The sequence below is a fragment of the Sceloporus occidentalis genome, unplaced genomic scaffold (genome assembly GCF_023333645.1).
Source record: "Sceloporus occidentalis isolate IW3139 unplaced genomic scaffold, rSceOcc1.0.p SCAF_4, whole genome shotgun sequence".
NCBI classification, from domain to species: Eukaryota; Metazoa; Chordata; class Lepidosauria; order Squamata; family Phrynosomatidae; genus Sceloporus; species Sceloporus occidentalis.
In genome coordinates this window covers 40,725,602-40,739,772 of record NW_028316984.1, presented here as the reverse complement: position 1 = coordinate 40,739,772, position 14,171 = coordinate 40,725,602, and the positions used below count along the sequence as shown (strand labels likewise).

The window sequence follows — 14,171 nt, the reverse complement described above, 5'->3', positions numbered from 1 at the left end:
AGTATTGGCTGCAGTTCTTCTTATAACAACAGCAAAGAAAGTGTATAGCAAAATCTACTTACTTGTCTCTCTGAGAAGGGCTGTCCTCTGATCCATTTGAGTCCATGTTCACTGTGGTTAACTGTCCATATTTTCTACTCTTCAAGTCATATGATTTTATTGGGGGAGGGGGCTGTGTCACCTTTTGCAAGAAGATGAATTCCTCCTTTTTTGACTCTGTTTCCTGCTAGAATATCCCCAGCATACATTAGATCAGATTCATAATAACAGAGTGACAAGTGGGAGGTGTATTGCACAGCTACTACCTCCCTTCACCTAATGTCATCCTGTCTGGACCCAATACAGCAGTCCCAGATTGATCCCTGCCCAAAACAGCCTTACTCTGGTCCAAAAAGATGGGCTGTTTGCCTTGGAATTTTGTTGACAGCCAACAAAACAAATGACCCCATGTGCCCTGTACCTGTTGTACTGTCACATCATGCCAAAGGCCTTCTGACAGCAAAAAGATGCCTGCCCACACGGGTGTAGCCAGGTGCCGCTTTTGCACCTTTGTACGCTGAGGCAGGGGCCTTTAAAATAGATGCAACAGTGGCAGCAGGCCCATGGCATGGCAAGTGCTGGCCCAGGGTCTGGTATCCTGCCCATTTGCTCAGGCCCCTAGTTAGCAATAAGCCACACAAAATAGATTGATGTTGCTGCCCAGTGAATGTGCTGTAGGTGTACTCTTGTTTTCCATGCCTCACACTTTTAGCTCTTTATTTGCTCACAAGCACACATATGTAATGAAATGCACCACCATAGGTGTATTGGAGGAGGAAAGAGCAATGAATAATTTCACTGCGTTGAAGTGTTATTCTGCTACCAGAAGGGCTACCGAGGAACCATCATATCAGGATTTTCCTCCTCTCTCTTGCCTACCTATGTCCCTTGTGTCTCATGTAATTTTGACTGTAGGCCTGAGGGCAGGTTGTATAAACCTTTCTGTAAACCTTTTTTAGTTGAAGAATATAGTAGTAAGTGTATGTATGTATGTATGTATGTATGAAATTCATCTTAAAAGATGTGCCCAGAAAACATCCTTTAGCATTTTGATAGTACTCTCTTGACAGTATGGTCTTAACCAGGGTTGAGGAGTAGAAGTAGGAGTAAAGGAGTAAGAGGTTTTTTACAGGAGTGGGAGTAGGAATAAGGAGTCACACAATATATTTGTTACTCCTTATTCCTGTTATTATATTGTACTGTACATGCAAACACTATTTTTAGTATATTGCACAGGAAAAGGGACTGGGAGGCAAAAAGCAAACTTACACACACACACATACACACAAGCCTTGCAAAGCAACCAAGGCTTTTCCCCAGGGTTGGGGAGTAGGAGTAAGGAGTAAAGGAGTATGAGGTATTTACAGGAGTAGGAGTAGAAATAACATTAAGAAAAAATATCTTACTTTGGAGTAGGGCAAGGAGTAACCTCAAAATCACCACTACTCCCCAGTCCTGGTCTTAACCAGAAAGTCTACTAACTTGCAATAAGTTCTGTTTAAACCAATAGAGATCTATTCCAGGATACTGGTATTAGGATGTCATTCTATATGCCCTTCAATAGACAGATGGTGAACAGATGTTTCATATTTATATAATTGTCACCTGCTTTATGGTCTTTTGCCCATGTTTACAGAGTCTAACAAATCTTTATTGCATGAAGACCTGAACCGCATCCGTACTACAGAAATAATCCAATTTGACACCATTTTAACTGCCATGGCTCAATACTATGGAATTCTGGGAATTGTAGGTTGTTGTGGTATCCAAATTCTCTAACAGAGAGGGCTAAATATCTCACAAAATTACAAATTACAAAATTCCATGGCATTGAGCCATTCAGGTTACAGTGATGCCAAACTAGATTATTTCTGCAATCCTCGGGGATAGCGAAGGCCAACTGTACTTTCTGTTGGTATGTAGAACCCTTCTCTTGGCAGAAGGCTTGTGCAGGAAGATAGATCCAACTATTTTCTAGAATAATGACTTAATATAGAGAATTTGACACATTTCAGAGAAAAAAGAATATCATAGCACAGCAATACATTTCTGAAATGGGCTTTTTGATCATGCCTTATTTTCCTACATGAAGTAATCTTTACATAATGCAAATTTGGAACAAATAAAATTACATTCCCCCACTTCCAAAAAACCTGTTAGCTGCAAATGATAGAAATGATAGAAAATAAACTCTACATCTAGTGCAGTACAACACAATGAAGAGGCGGTGATAGAAAAGAAAACAGTGCTACACAATAGGCTGTTCTCAACAATGGGTGCTGAGTATGTACTGACATAACAAGAAATAATGTTCTGCCCATGTTATTGATGAAGGGAATTTTATTGGATATCTTCCTTTTTGTCTCTTAACCCCCTGAACAAATAGCAAAATGTTAGTGTTAAAATTCCTGGTCCCTAGTTCTTCAATATATTTATTCATGTGACTTCTCAGGCTCCTGGATCCACAAGTTCTCAGCACCATTTCACAGTATTTCATCTAAATCTGATTGAAATTTCTGCTGACTGCCTTTGCTAACAGAATTGCAAACTAGTACCAGGTAGAATCACAAAAAAACATAAAGACATTGGCAGGCATAATCCAACCCAAGCTCAGAGCAGGAAATTCTAAACCAAGAAGTATCCCACAGAGATTTCTATCTAGCTTCTTTAAAACCTCTAGTGATAAGAGATTCTATAGCTTTCTTGGGCAACATGTTCAATTTCCTCACTGCTGTTATTCAATCTAAATTTGTGCTGTTGCTATCTTTGGGCTCTATTCCTTGTGTCAGAGGAGGATTGTTTCCTTCCTTTTCTTATAGAATACCTGATTTTCAGTATTCAAGGAGAATAAATGTGTTCCTGTTCTTTCCCTGTTTAATTAAGATCAAATTCAGAACAGTGTTAGAGTATGAATTGTCCCAGTGATCCTTGGCAAGGATACTTTTTTATGTTGGCAAGGTTACTTTGCCAGTATCTGAAGATGCCAGTCACAGATGCTGCCAAAATGTCAGAAATAAACTCTTCTAGAACATGGCCATATAGCCTGAAAAGCCCACAAAAAACAAAACAAAACTACAAACACAGAGAGCTTTGAAGGCAGAAGTTTCATTGTGAGATTTCTAAGAGTTAGTTTAAAGGCAGTTTTTAAACATTTTAGACATACATTGATAAGATTTTTTCAGATTTTATGCTATTCTCATGTCAGTCCTGTTCCCACCCACAAAAAATAACTAATCAAACTAACTAAAATTAAGAGTGAGGCAGTGGGTTCCTGTTTTAACACAGGAACAAGTAACAGCAATATATTAATTTGTAAACACTATCACTGGCATCACTAGGATGTGCGAGCTGCACTAGTTGACACCTTAAGGGGGCATTATATCACTATACCTCAAACATATGTGTTTTTGCAGAAATGGGCTGTTCGCCTGTGTCCCATTAAAATGCTGAAGAGAGAGTGTGAGTGGGGTGAGGCTCAGTAGGAGGAGAAAGGAAAGGTCCAGGTTTGTTTTTTAATTAAATTTAAAATTTCAAAATTTTTGAATTAAAAAAAATATTCTTTTAAGATTTTTGGGAAAACTTCACATTTTACAAAATTTTCACTTTAACATCATGAAACTATGTTTATGTAAATATATTTAGGCTGTGCATATGACACTGTAATTTAAAGGTGTAATTTTAATTTTGGTAGTTGTTTATATCGCAACTATTGCCATTACATTCAAGGATATATGGCAATTCCAATTTAGGTTTCTTATTGGTCATCTGGTTCAGACCCTATGATTCTGAGGGGTCTGAAATGGGTTGATATTGGTCAGGGTGGTGAGGTGTGTTCCTAGAGGAGTCACATGACCCTACTGGGTCCAGTTGGAGTGTCCATTTGAAATCAACCACAATAAGGCCATGTGATTCTGAGGGGTCCAAAACTGGTTCCTATTGATGGGGCTTGTTCCTAGAGGGGTCACATGACTCCACTATGTCCAGTAGGACATGCTTTGAAAACCTATAATCATTTGTCCACATGGATTTGAAACCTTTTCTATTTGGTCGGGTGCACTGAAGTGCGTTCTGAAGGGACTCCTCCGCGCTGCAACTGGCAGCGGCCCAAGACCGCCCCTTTTGGGCGGTCTGTAACGGGCCTTAATTAGATTCTGAATCTGTGGGATGGTATTTCACACTCGTCTTGTTTCTCAGTTTGGACTATAGTGGTGGTTTTACTGATATTTTGGATTATGTTTTTATTGCATTTTTATTTATTGGAAGTAGATCTAGTTTTGAGCTCACTAAGAAGCAGTCTAGGAAATGAACAAATGTTGAAAGAGAAAGCATGGCTAGTTGGGTTGCGTGTGCATGCATACACAATCCCACACTTCAAACACAGTCAGGTGAAAACCCTACAGGACACAAATAACTAGGCTTCCCTGCTGAAGCTTAACCTCAAGTGATATTCAAGTGAACTGGTAGGCGGAGAACTTCACATCAGGTGAAACATCTAAAGAATTTTAAAGGATGCTAAAATCATTTCAGTAAGCCTAAGGAAATTTCTTTGAGTCCTGTAAGACCTAACAGAAATGCAAAGAAAATCAGTTCAGCCTACGCTGAATAGCACAAGTTTTTCCAGCTGTCTGCAAGTGCCCACTTGTAGAAGAAATGGGTGCCTCTGATCTCAAAAGCTGGAGGAGCACCCTTGCTTCCACTTTGTAGAAGTTGTTGTTGATATCTTAGTTACCCTTTTTTTTCTTTTCATGCAGATGATGCTTTGGGATAATGTAATTCCTGTGAGCAGTTTTCAAAGAGTCAGCCATGTTAGCCTTTTTCCATGTTAAAAGAAAAGGTAATTTTGTGGCACGTTTTAATGTTACTATTTTATTCCATCATACAGCCTACAAGTTGAACTGTTTGGATCAGTCAGATCCATATAGGTTCAGGCAGCCCTTCAAATATGTTCTAATGAATGCTCATAGACTGGGATGGGTGATGAGCTTCATGTCACAAAACATCTTCTTCCATGTTTCATATTCATTAATTTTCCATCACATTAAAGTCTGAAAGTAGTTTGGGTCTGAAAAAGCTCATGAGTTTTTTGTTATTATTGTTGTTGTGTGTCTTCAGGTAATCTCCGATTTATAGTGACTCTAAGGCAAACCTGTCACAGGCCTTTCTTACCAAGATTTCTCCAAAGAGAGTTTGCATTTGCCTTTCTCTGAGGTTGAGAAAGTGTGACTTGCACAAGGTCATCCAGCGGGTTTCCATGACTGAGTGGAGATTTGAACCCTAGTCTCCTGGAGGCCTAGTCCAGTACTCAAACCACTATACTATGTTGGCTCATAAATCTTGACTTGTGTCTAAATGATGGAGTGAATTGCCATGAAGCCCTAGGGCATGAGTAAAAGGCTGGAGCTTCCACCAAAATGCTTAACTTAGAAAGCTTCCTGCTTTTTATCATCATCACCTATACTTTTGAATGTACCAGTGACCAGTCAAACAAGTAGTTTACTTGTTGGCATGTAGGACGTAATGCAAAGAATGTCATGGTCTTGATTAGACAGGTACCAAAATATTTAACAAGAATTAAATATACTATATGGTTGTGTGGGTGAAGTGACTGTTGTATAATTTGAGTTAGAAGTATAAATTTGAAATCTACTTAATGTTAACAACTAGACATATTTTTAAGGTGAGATTTGTCAGGTCTCTATGGAAGGTCTTAGCCCTTTATGATTTAGCTCTACTGTTCAGGCATAGCTCTTCAGTAAATGAATGCTTTTCAAAGGAAGGAGGGCACTGTATGATTAAAGTATGATTAAACATTTTTTCCTAAAAAATAATTTTAAGGCTTTCTTTAGCCCCCCCCCCCCCCCTTTCTGTTCTGTTCTCATTAGTGTTAAGGCAAATGGGACTGGGTATTCCTACATATGGCAGACTTGTCTATAGCACAGCAGACAAATGAAGGAGGAATGCTATTAATTAGTGACTCTGTAAAATAAAAAAATAGTTTGTTTTTTTGGCATCATGTTTTCATAGTAACTGGAAAGCAAGCTATTGTCTTAAAGAAGAATTTTGCTTGTCAACAGCACTTTAGCACAGTTTACTTTTGATTACTACATAGCTTCCTTCCTTTTGATGAAAGACTTTCATCTCTCCTTTTATCTTTTGAACGGGCAAAATTTGCATAAAAGTAAGAAAGATAGGAATCAGGAGAAGAAGGAAACTGCCCCATTTTTTTCGCCTCGGAAGACTATGGAACTATGGCTGTAAAGCAATGCAATGTGTAAATGCTTTCAGGGAAGATTAGCTTCATCTGGATTACTTGTTGAGCCTCCCTTATCTGAAATGCTTGGGACCAAGACTGTTTTGGAATTCAAATTTTTTTTGGATGTGGGAATACCTGTATTGGCACATATGTACATAATGAGATATCTTGGAGGTGGGACTGAAGTATAAATGTGCAATTCATTTATGTTTCATGTACACCTTATACACATAACCTGAAGGTAATTTTATACAATATAACTTTGTGCACGAATAAAGTTTGTTCACATAGAGAGATATCAGAAAGCAAAAGTGTCATTATTTCTGCCACCCATGACAAATGTTTGGGTTTTTGGAATATTTTGGATTTCGGAATTCCAGATAAGGGAGACTAGCCGACACTCTTTACATAAACGTCTTCCATTTCCCCCAAGAAGTGCAACAGGCTGTTCCCTTTTCAAAGTAATGCAACCTTTGGGGCATTACCCCTGAAAAAATCTCTTCCCTCCACCTATCCTGGGCTCCTGATCATGGCAGTTGCAGCACAAGCAACCATTTTATTTTCCTACAATGGCAAACATCACTAGGAAACTAAAATGCTGCTTATTGATTCTGTATTTGAAGGCCCACCTGATAGTGAATTCTTGAGGTCTCATTCAGAGCTAAATCTGGCTCCAATTTCTGCATTGTCTATTCTGACTTTCCCTTCTAGTTGAATACTAAACATCCTCAGCATTTGGAATATGGCCTGAGGCATCCAGCAGGTTAGGCAGTGGCTAGAGGTGGCATATGTGAGTGAGTAACAAAGAGATGACAGTCACTTTTAACTAATATAGATCAGCTCTGGACAGAAGGTGCCTTTTGTGTCTCTCTACATAATAATTTGACTTTGTTTTAACAAGCTATAACTCTGTCATTCCTGGAAATTAACTGTTCCTGGCCCTTCATTCATGCAGATCTTCCTTTCCAAAGCCAGTTATCTGAATGTTGTGGAACACGGCACAAGGGATTGAAAATCAAGGGTGAGTCAGTTGAAATTAGCCCCTTCCGTGGATGAACGGAAGATACTTTTCCTTACACTAAAAACTTTATTTAAAAGAATGCGGTATTTAACATCATTCTAAACTTTTTGTGATCTGACATTGGCTTGGATCTTATAAGCAGACTTATTGAGCCAACTCATTGATAAATGCCCATTGATAAATCATTGATAAATGATGTAATGGATCTTGTCTAGTTAGCACCAACAATAGAATTTAAACCAGTGATGGCAGAGTTGATCAGGTAGAGATTCTTTATGCAGAAATTCTGTCAGTGTTCATTTCTGTCAGCCCACGAAGAATGTTCTTTACTATATCAAGTAGCAATGAAAAGAAAATAACTGTTACTTTTAACTAACTACACTTCACTGTAATCTAAAAATGTTCCAGTGTTCATGAATACAATTCCAGCTTTGTAAGATCAATATTCAATTAGCTTTTCCTTTTTTTTTCAGTTGACTTTGTAATCTATTTGCTTGGCATACAGCCTAAAATGAAATAATTGGTAGTTTAACTTACTGTTGTATCTTTTAAAAGATGTTAAGCGCTGCTGAGATACATTCTATATGGTCAATCCCAGTCACTTGCCTCACAGCAGTATGTTGGGCTCAAGACATGAATAGGAGCAAACAGGCTTTCTCTATCCAGGATGGGCCATAGTTGATTGAGTGTTCTTTGTTGATAAAAAAAACCTGTTAGGACACAGGTGTTGCCTAAAGGGGTAGAATTGGATATGAGAGCTCCCCCAAGTTAAAGAATTTGCCCTTTGGATTAGTTGTGACCCCATTTGTTCCTATTCAGATTTGTCAATTTCCACATGAGGAAAGTGATGGAATTGGGGGTTAAGGAGACAGGGCTAAGTCACTCCATTTTTGTCTGTTGATTGAACATGCAGTTGGTCCTCTAATTCCACAGATTCAACCATCCAGTTTGAAAATGTTACTTTTTTCTCTAAAGAAAGCCAACCTTGATTTGGCCATTTTATATAAAAGACATCATTTTACTACCCACTGTATATAATGGGACTTGAGTATCCATGGATTTGGGTATACATGGGGCAGAATTTCCTGGAACCAAACCCCAGCAAATTCCAAGGGCTCACCAGACTTACTTAATGGTTTCACAGGGCATCTTGAATATGATAAGGGAAAATAGTGCCAAACATCATTAGCTAAGGAAAAATAGGGCCAAGTGCATTGTTCTTATTGGGAAAGGATGCTTAGGAGCAGTTGTTTCAGTTGCTCAAGGGATCCTAATCATTTAAATATATTTTTATAGAAAGTTTGAATGAAGGGATCATAAAAAGTATTCTTAATCTCTTTTTCCGTACATATCCTTCTCCCAACCCGCCCCCCTTCCTTTGGTGGATATTGGATATACATGTATCTTTATGTATACAGGACTGGTTGTATGACTGTAATATTAAAGCCTTCTCCAGGAAAATTACCTACAAAGTCACACATCCACCTACAAAAAGAGGTCTCAGTAGCTGGCCACACCCTGGCACTGCACACTATGACACATATCCCATAATGATCTTTAGAGCAGGTACATCGCTAAATGCCTGTATGCATTAAAGCTCCTGCCTTTAGGGACGTAGCCAGGATTTTAGGAAGGGGGGGTCCAGACTAAGTGCCACCATTATAATGGGGCTTGGGTGCGGTGGCGCAGCAGCACGTACCATTCATTTTTCTAATGGAAGGGGGGTCCGGACCCCAAGAACCCCCCCCCCTTGGCTACGTCCCTGCTGCCTTGTAGATCAGGGGTGGAAATTGTGCAGCTTTCCAAAGTTACTGCGAAAATGTAACTGCAAGCCATCCTCACCATTGCTTCTACTGACCAGGACTGAAGGTTGCGTGATTCACACCTTTGGTGTAGTTGTTCACAATGAACTTGCTGATGCAGTTAGCAGGTCAGGTCATACCATGTAATGTCAGAAACTGCCCCAACATTAATTCATGAAGTAATTTGTAGGTATTCATCTTAAGCATATATTCATATATTCAGCGCACACTTTAACAACTTGCGAGTGGCAAAAAGGTATTTCACTTTTGCTATTAATATATGGTCAAATTGTCCAATTTCAGTCAAAAAGTATAATGGAATATATACCACACATCTTTTTTGTGCCCTGGTGGTGCAGTAGTTAAATGCTGGTATTGCAACCACTCACTCACAAACCTCAAGGTTATGTGTTCAGTCCCAGCCAGGGGCTCAGGGTCAACTCAGCCTTGCATCCTTTCAAGGTCGATAAAATGAGTACCCAGCTTGTTGGAGGCAATTAGGTTAGAGTTGTAAACCACTTAGAGACTGCTTAGTATGGTATGAAGCGGTATATAAATAAAGCTGCTATTGCTGTTTCTGGTTCATTACAGCAGTTGAATGCATGCGAAGAAAAATATTGTCTTTCTACGTTTGCATTATTTTGCTTTTGGTGTTTGTGTGTGAACATTATCTAAAGAAACTTGCATTAGTGTTGTGCAAGGTAGAAATGTCATTTTTCCAGTTTTGCTCTCTTCTGCTCTTGCTTCAACTTTGACAACAGAACAGATGCATTATTATTTGCAGCACCAACTAGTAATGGTAGATTATTTCATGTGCTGAAGAATGGAGGAGAAATAATACTCTACCTTTTAGCCACACGTCTGGCCACACTCCAGAAATCTGCTTGTAGAGCAAAGTGGAGCCTTCCACTGACATTTCTTTCAGTGGCTGACTGAGGGGGCAGAGGGAGAATATGAAGCAAATGTTACAATCCCACTTCTTTATCCCCCAAAATATTTGTCTGTGTATGTGCCTTCAAGCCACCAGTGGACTCATGGAAACCCCATTAATTTCATAGGGTTCTCTTAGGCAAGTGATACAAGGCATGTTTTCAGAGGGAAAATTGCTTCATATTCTCCCTCTGAAATATAGCCTACGCAGCATCTGATGTTAGTTGGTAGTCTCCAAACCAGGGTTTACCTTGCTTAGCATTTGAAAAGAGATAGGCTCTGGTGCCTTTAGGGTATTTATAGATTGCTTTTCTGCTCATCTGCACCTTCAAAGCAATATGTTGTGAAATTACAATATAAAAACAGAACTGAAATAAAATATTATGGTAAAACAAACTAAAACCAGTTTTAAAGCCAAAAGCAGGACACAACAGCATTGTTTTAACCATCTATCAGAAGCCCATAAAGGAAGGAACCAACAGTTCCATAACTGTACTGCTACTATCAGAAAAGCCCTGTTGTGTGGTTGACCTCTCAAGGTGATGGGACATACAATAAGGGCACAGCTGAGTATTTCAGTTTCCAGCCAGGTTCATATAAGAAAAGAGGTCATCTTTCAGACATCCACAAGCCACATATGTTTGAAGGAAGCTTTTCTGAATAGCTCTAATGTGGTAAAAGGAAACAGCCTACATGTAAGTTAGAGCTTGTTTTTTTCTGAAGCACAAAGATCTGAAAGAGATGTGAGAACTACTTTCTCTCCTCCCTCCCCATTTGCCTAATTCTGTTGCTGTTGTGTAAGATATTAAATATGAACTATCTCACTGTTTGGCTGTAATTAAGAATATTTTCCACATTAGGAGCAATGCTCAGAGCACTCCCACAAATTGAATTTCCCTGTTCAGTGATTCTGCACTTAACATACACCAGTTTGGTTCACTGAAGAGAAGTGTTTTAAACAAGAATCACTGATGCTCAGCTTTGAGTTGACATCAGTGTAAGTTTATCTGAATAAGTATGAACCTGTAATGAAGGAGGGAGATTAGTTGCTTGTAAAATTCATCCTTTTCCCTATTAGATTACTATCATTATGCTGTGGTGGGGTATGAAGATTTATTATTCCTGTACTGAAGATCTTGGAAGAAAATGATAGTGGCTTGGAAAACATGAATGGGCTGCTGACACAGGTGGCTTATCACTTGGATTCAGTTGCCAGGGGGAATGCTTTAAGGCATACTTTTGTGGTTGCTGCTTTTTGGACCACTTCTAAATCCAACCAGGTTGAATCCTTGTTGTTGTAAGGGAGTGCTGATTTATTTTATGGATCCATCTTACTAGTGGCCTTTTCCAGTGTGAGAGAGCAAGTCAAAGCCTATTAGATATTTTAAAAACCTACACATTTCCCACCTTAAGTGATGTTTAGTGAATCAGAATAATGGGGCCATGGTAACACTGTACGTCTACTTGCAGGAGGAAAAAGTTGTTTCCTTCTGAAAATAATAAGTTGCCAGGGAGCTATAAACTCTGTGCTGTCTTTTAATAGAAAAGACTATGCTAATAATTTCTTTGATACAGGTCAACGCTGGGTATTACCTTCAAAGGCCTCCTCATGCTACTTAAAATAAGCAGATAATATGGGTCAAGATAGAATAGTTAGACAACACATCTGCAGCAGTGTACAATAGACAACTCAGTTGGTGAGTTGCTGGGAAAGTATTCTTTTTGAACACTTTATATAAAAGGGAGCAAAAAACCAAAACAAAAACCAGCCACCAAGATATGGAGATAGTGATAACTTGCATGCACCTGAGGGCTTTCTAAATTGCTCCGCATGGAACAGACTCCACATCACTTGTATGTTGGCTTTCTCTGTGTTGCTGCAGCTTCCCTCCCCTTCTCCCTCACTCTGACCTTATTCATTCTTTTAATGCTGTTAGCTCTTCACATTTTGTCAGAGAATTCGTATTGCCCTTTGAGGTACTCTGTTTCTTGGTATCTATGGGGAGGAATTATGAGCTGGAACATGGAGCTGCTAATGAGTGTGGTCCCACAGTGGTGGCCTTGGCACTTTAAAAAAATAACTTTCGAACGCTAGCTTGGGGTGCAGCTTGAAATGAAACTGTTAAAAAATTAATTGTGTATTCTTTCTGAAGTGCCAAAGCAGCTCAATGTGAAAGAAGAAAGTTCTGTCATGAGCAATAACAAAGCAATTTATTTATATTGGGCCCATGTGAGTATAAAAATAAATAAACAGACAGACAAAGAAATAAATATTGCTGCCCATTATTTGCATGAGGTGAAGATAACACTGATAAGACAGAACCATTCATTGTCTGTTGTATTTCCCCTCCTAATACTTGGTACAGTACAATGTAATGTGTCCCAATAGCTCCTCAGAGCTAGTGCAAACAAAAGAAGACAAAAACCCTGACATTTTCACCTCTGCCTGTACTTAAGACATGAGCCTACTGGGGAGCAGGGATGTAGCCAAGCGGGGGGTTTCTTGGGGTCCAGACCCCCCGCCTTCCGTTAGAAAAATGAATGGGGCGTGCTGCTGCGCTGCCGCACCCAAGCCCCATTATAATGGTGGCACTTAGTCTGGCCCCCCCTTCCTAAAATCCTGGTTACATCCCTGTGGGGAGGCAAGATGGTTAGGAGATGAAAAGGGGTGCCACATCTTAGGGACTTGTCCTGAGTATCCAGCTTTTGTGGATCACCTCTAGTTAGGAGACAAGGATGAAAATTAACCAGTTTTGAAAGGCTCAGCTCTGGGCAAGTGGAAACTGTTGTGCGCAAATCTCTCGCTCCAGCAGCTTTATACAGTTTGCAAGGCTTAACTGATCAGTGCTGCAACTTCAAAAAGACTCCCTGGGAATATATATATTTCCTTAACTAGGTTCCTCCTCCTCTCTTCATTGTTGTGGTGCCAGAGTTCATCCTCTGCTCTGCTTTGCATCCAGCTTCTGGCTAAAAGCAAGTAGGCTAGATTAAATGTTCCTTTTCCCATCTAAGTTTGTGTTTGATTTACAAGCTGTTAGTAACTGTGGCTGGTAAATTAATACATAATGGTTAATGACATCACCAGGGCTGTCCTTTGTCCTCAGGCTTTGGCCTATTGCTTACAGTTGTAAACCGCTTAGACACTGTATGAAGCAGTATATAAATGAAGCTGTTTGTTTGTTTGTTGAGACCAGGAACTAGCCTGAATGATTCCACTCTAGGTAAGGAACATTGTCTATTGTTCAGATGCACTCTTACACTGGATGTTTTAGGAGACAAAAAAGAATAAGAAACCATATTTAATATTCTTGAAATGAATTTATTAGTTATATGAACACTTGAATAAAAGGAGAAAACGTCAAGGATTTGTGAGCCTTGCATAAAACGTCTTTCTTTCTGCCTCATCATTTCTAGTTTGTGACAGTAGCAGAGTGTGTGTGTGTTGGCAATCTGTTTCCAGAGTCCAGTAGTTCTTGAGTAGAAAGCAGACAATTTTGAAGTTTGAAAGTTATTCCAAGACTATTATATAGAGTTTAATAAAACCAGTCCCAGTAATAAAGGCTATAGTAAATTCACTGTTAAATTACTTCTTTTTCATTTCTTTCTAGTGCTTATGAGAAGGGTATAAAAGATTCCAAAAGTGTAACATGTTAAAAGAGAGAGAGGTGTAGTTGATATAACAGAGGTTTTTGATAAAAGGAATCTGTGCAGTAAAACAGAGATTTGCCCAAATGGAAATGTTTTTGCTATATGCTGAAACATTATAAGAAAGGGGCCAATTTAGCCTCACAGAACAGCAGAGCTTCCAAATGACCCAGTTTGCCAGAGACAGTCCTGATTAATCCTTTATCATCCACTTTTTTCAGTTGCTTTAAAAATGCCCCAGTTTCTCTTTCTTCTTTCCCTCTTTGTCCTCAGCTTACTTTTGTTTCTCCAGTATTAAAGTCCCTCCACTGGCTGCCTATTAGTTTCCAGGCCCAGTACAAGGTGTTGGTTATCACCTTTAAAGCCCTAAATGGTTTGGGTCCAAACTATCTCAGGGACTGCCTCCTCCCATATAATCCTCCCCACACACTCCGGTCCTCTGGGAGGAATTTGCTACAGCCTCAAAGATCTAGGCTTTCGG

General features: G+C 39.3%; 1 protein-coding gene across 3 annotated transcripts in view; it reads left to right on the top strand.

The window, feature by feature from the left end:
- Window positions 1-14,171, top strand: part of B3GALT1 (beta-1,3-galactosyltransferase 1) — a 426,145-nt gene that overhangs the window by 28,729 nt on the left and 383,245 nt on the right. For 2 of the 3 annotated variants that reach the window (XM_089523299.1, XM_089523297.1), the window contains exons 1-2: window positions 4,840-4,873; window positions 7,248-7,313. The exons of the other annotated variant lie outside the window; for it this stretch is intronic. The gene's annotated coding sequence lies outside the window, so the exon portion shown is untranslated. Of the gene's footprint in view, window positions 1-4,839; window positions 4,874-7,247; window positions 7,314-14,171 lie in introns of those variants that run through there. 3 annotated transcript variants of the gene reach the window in all.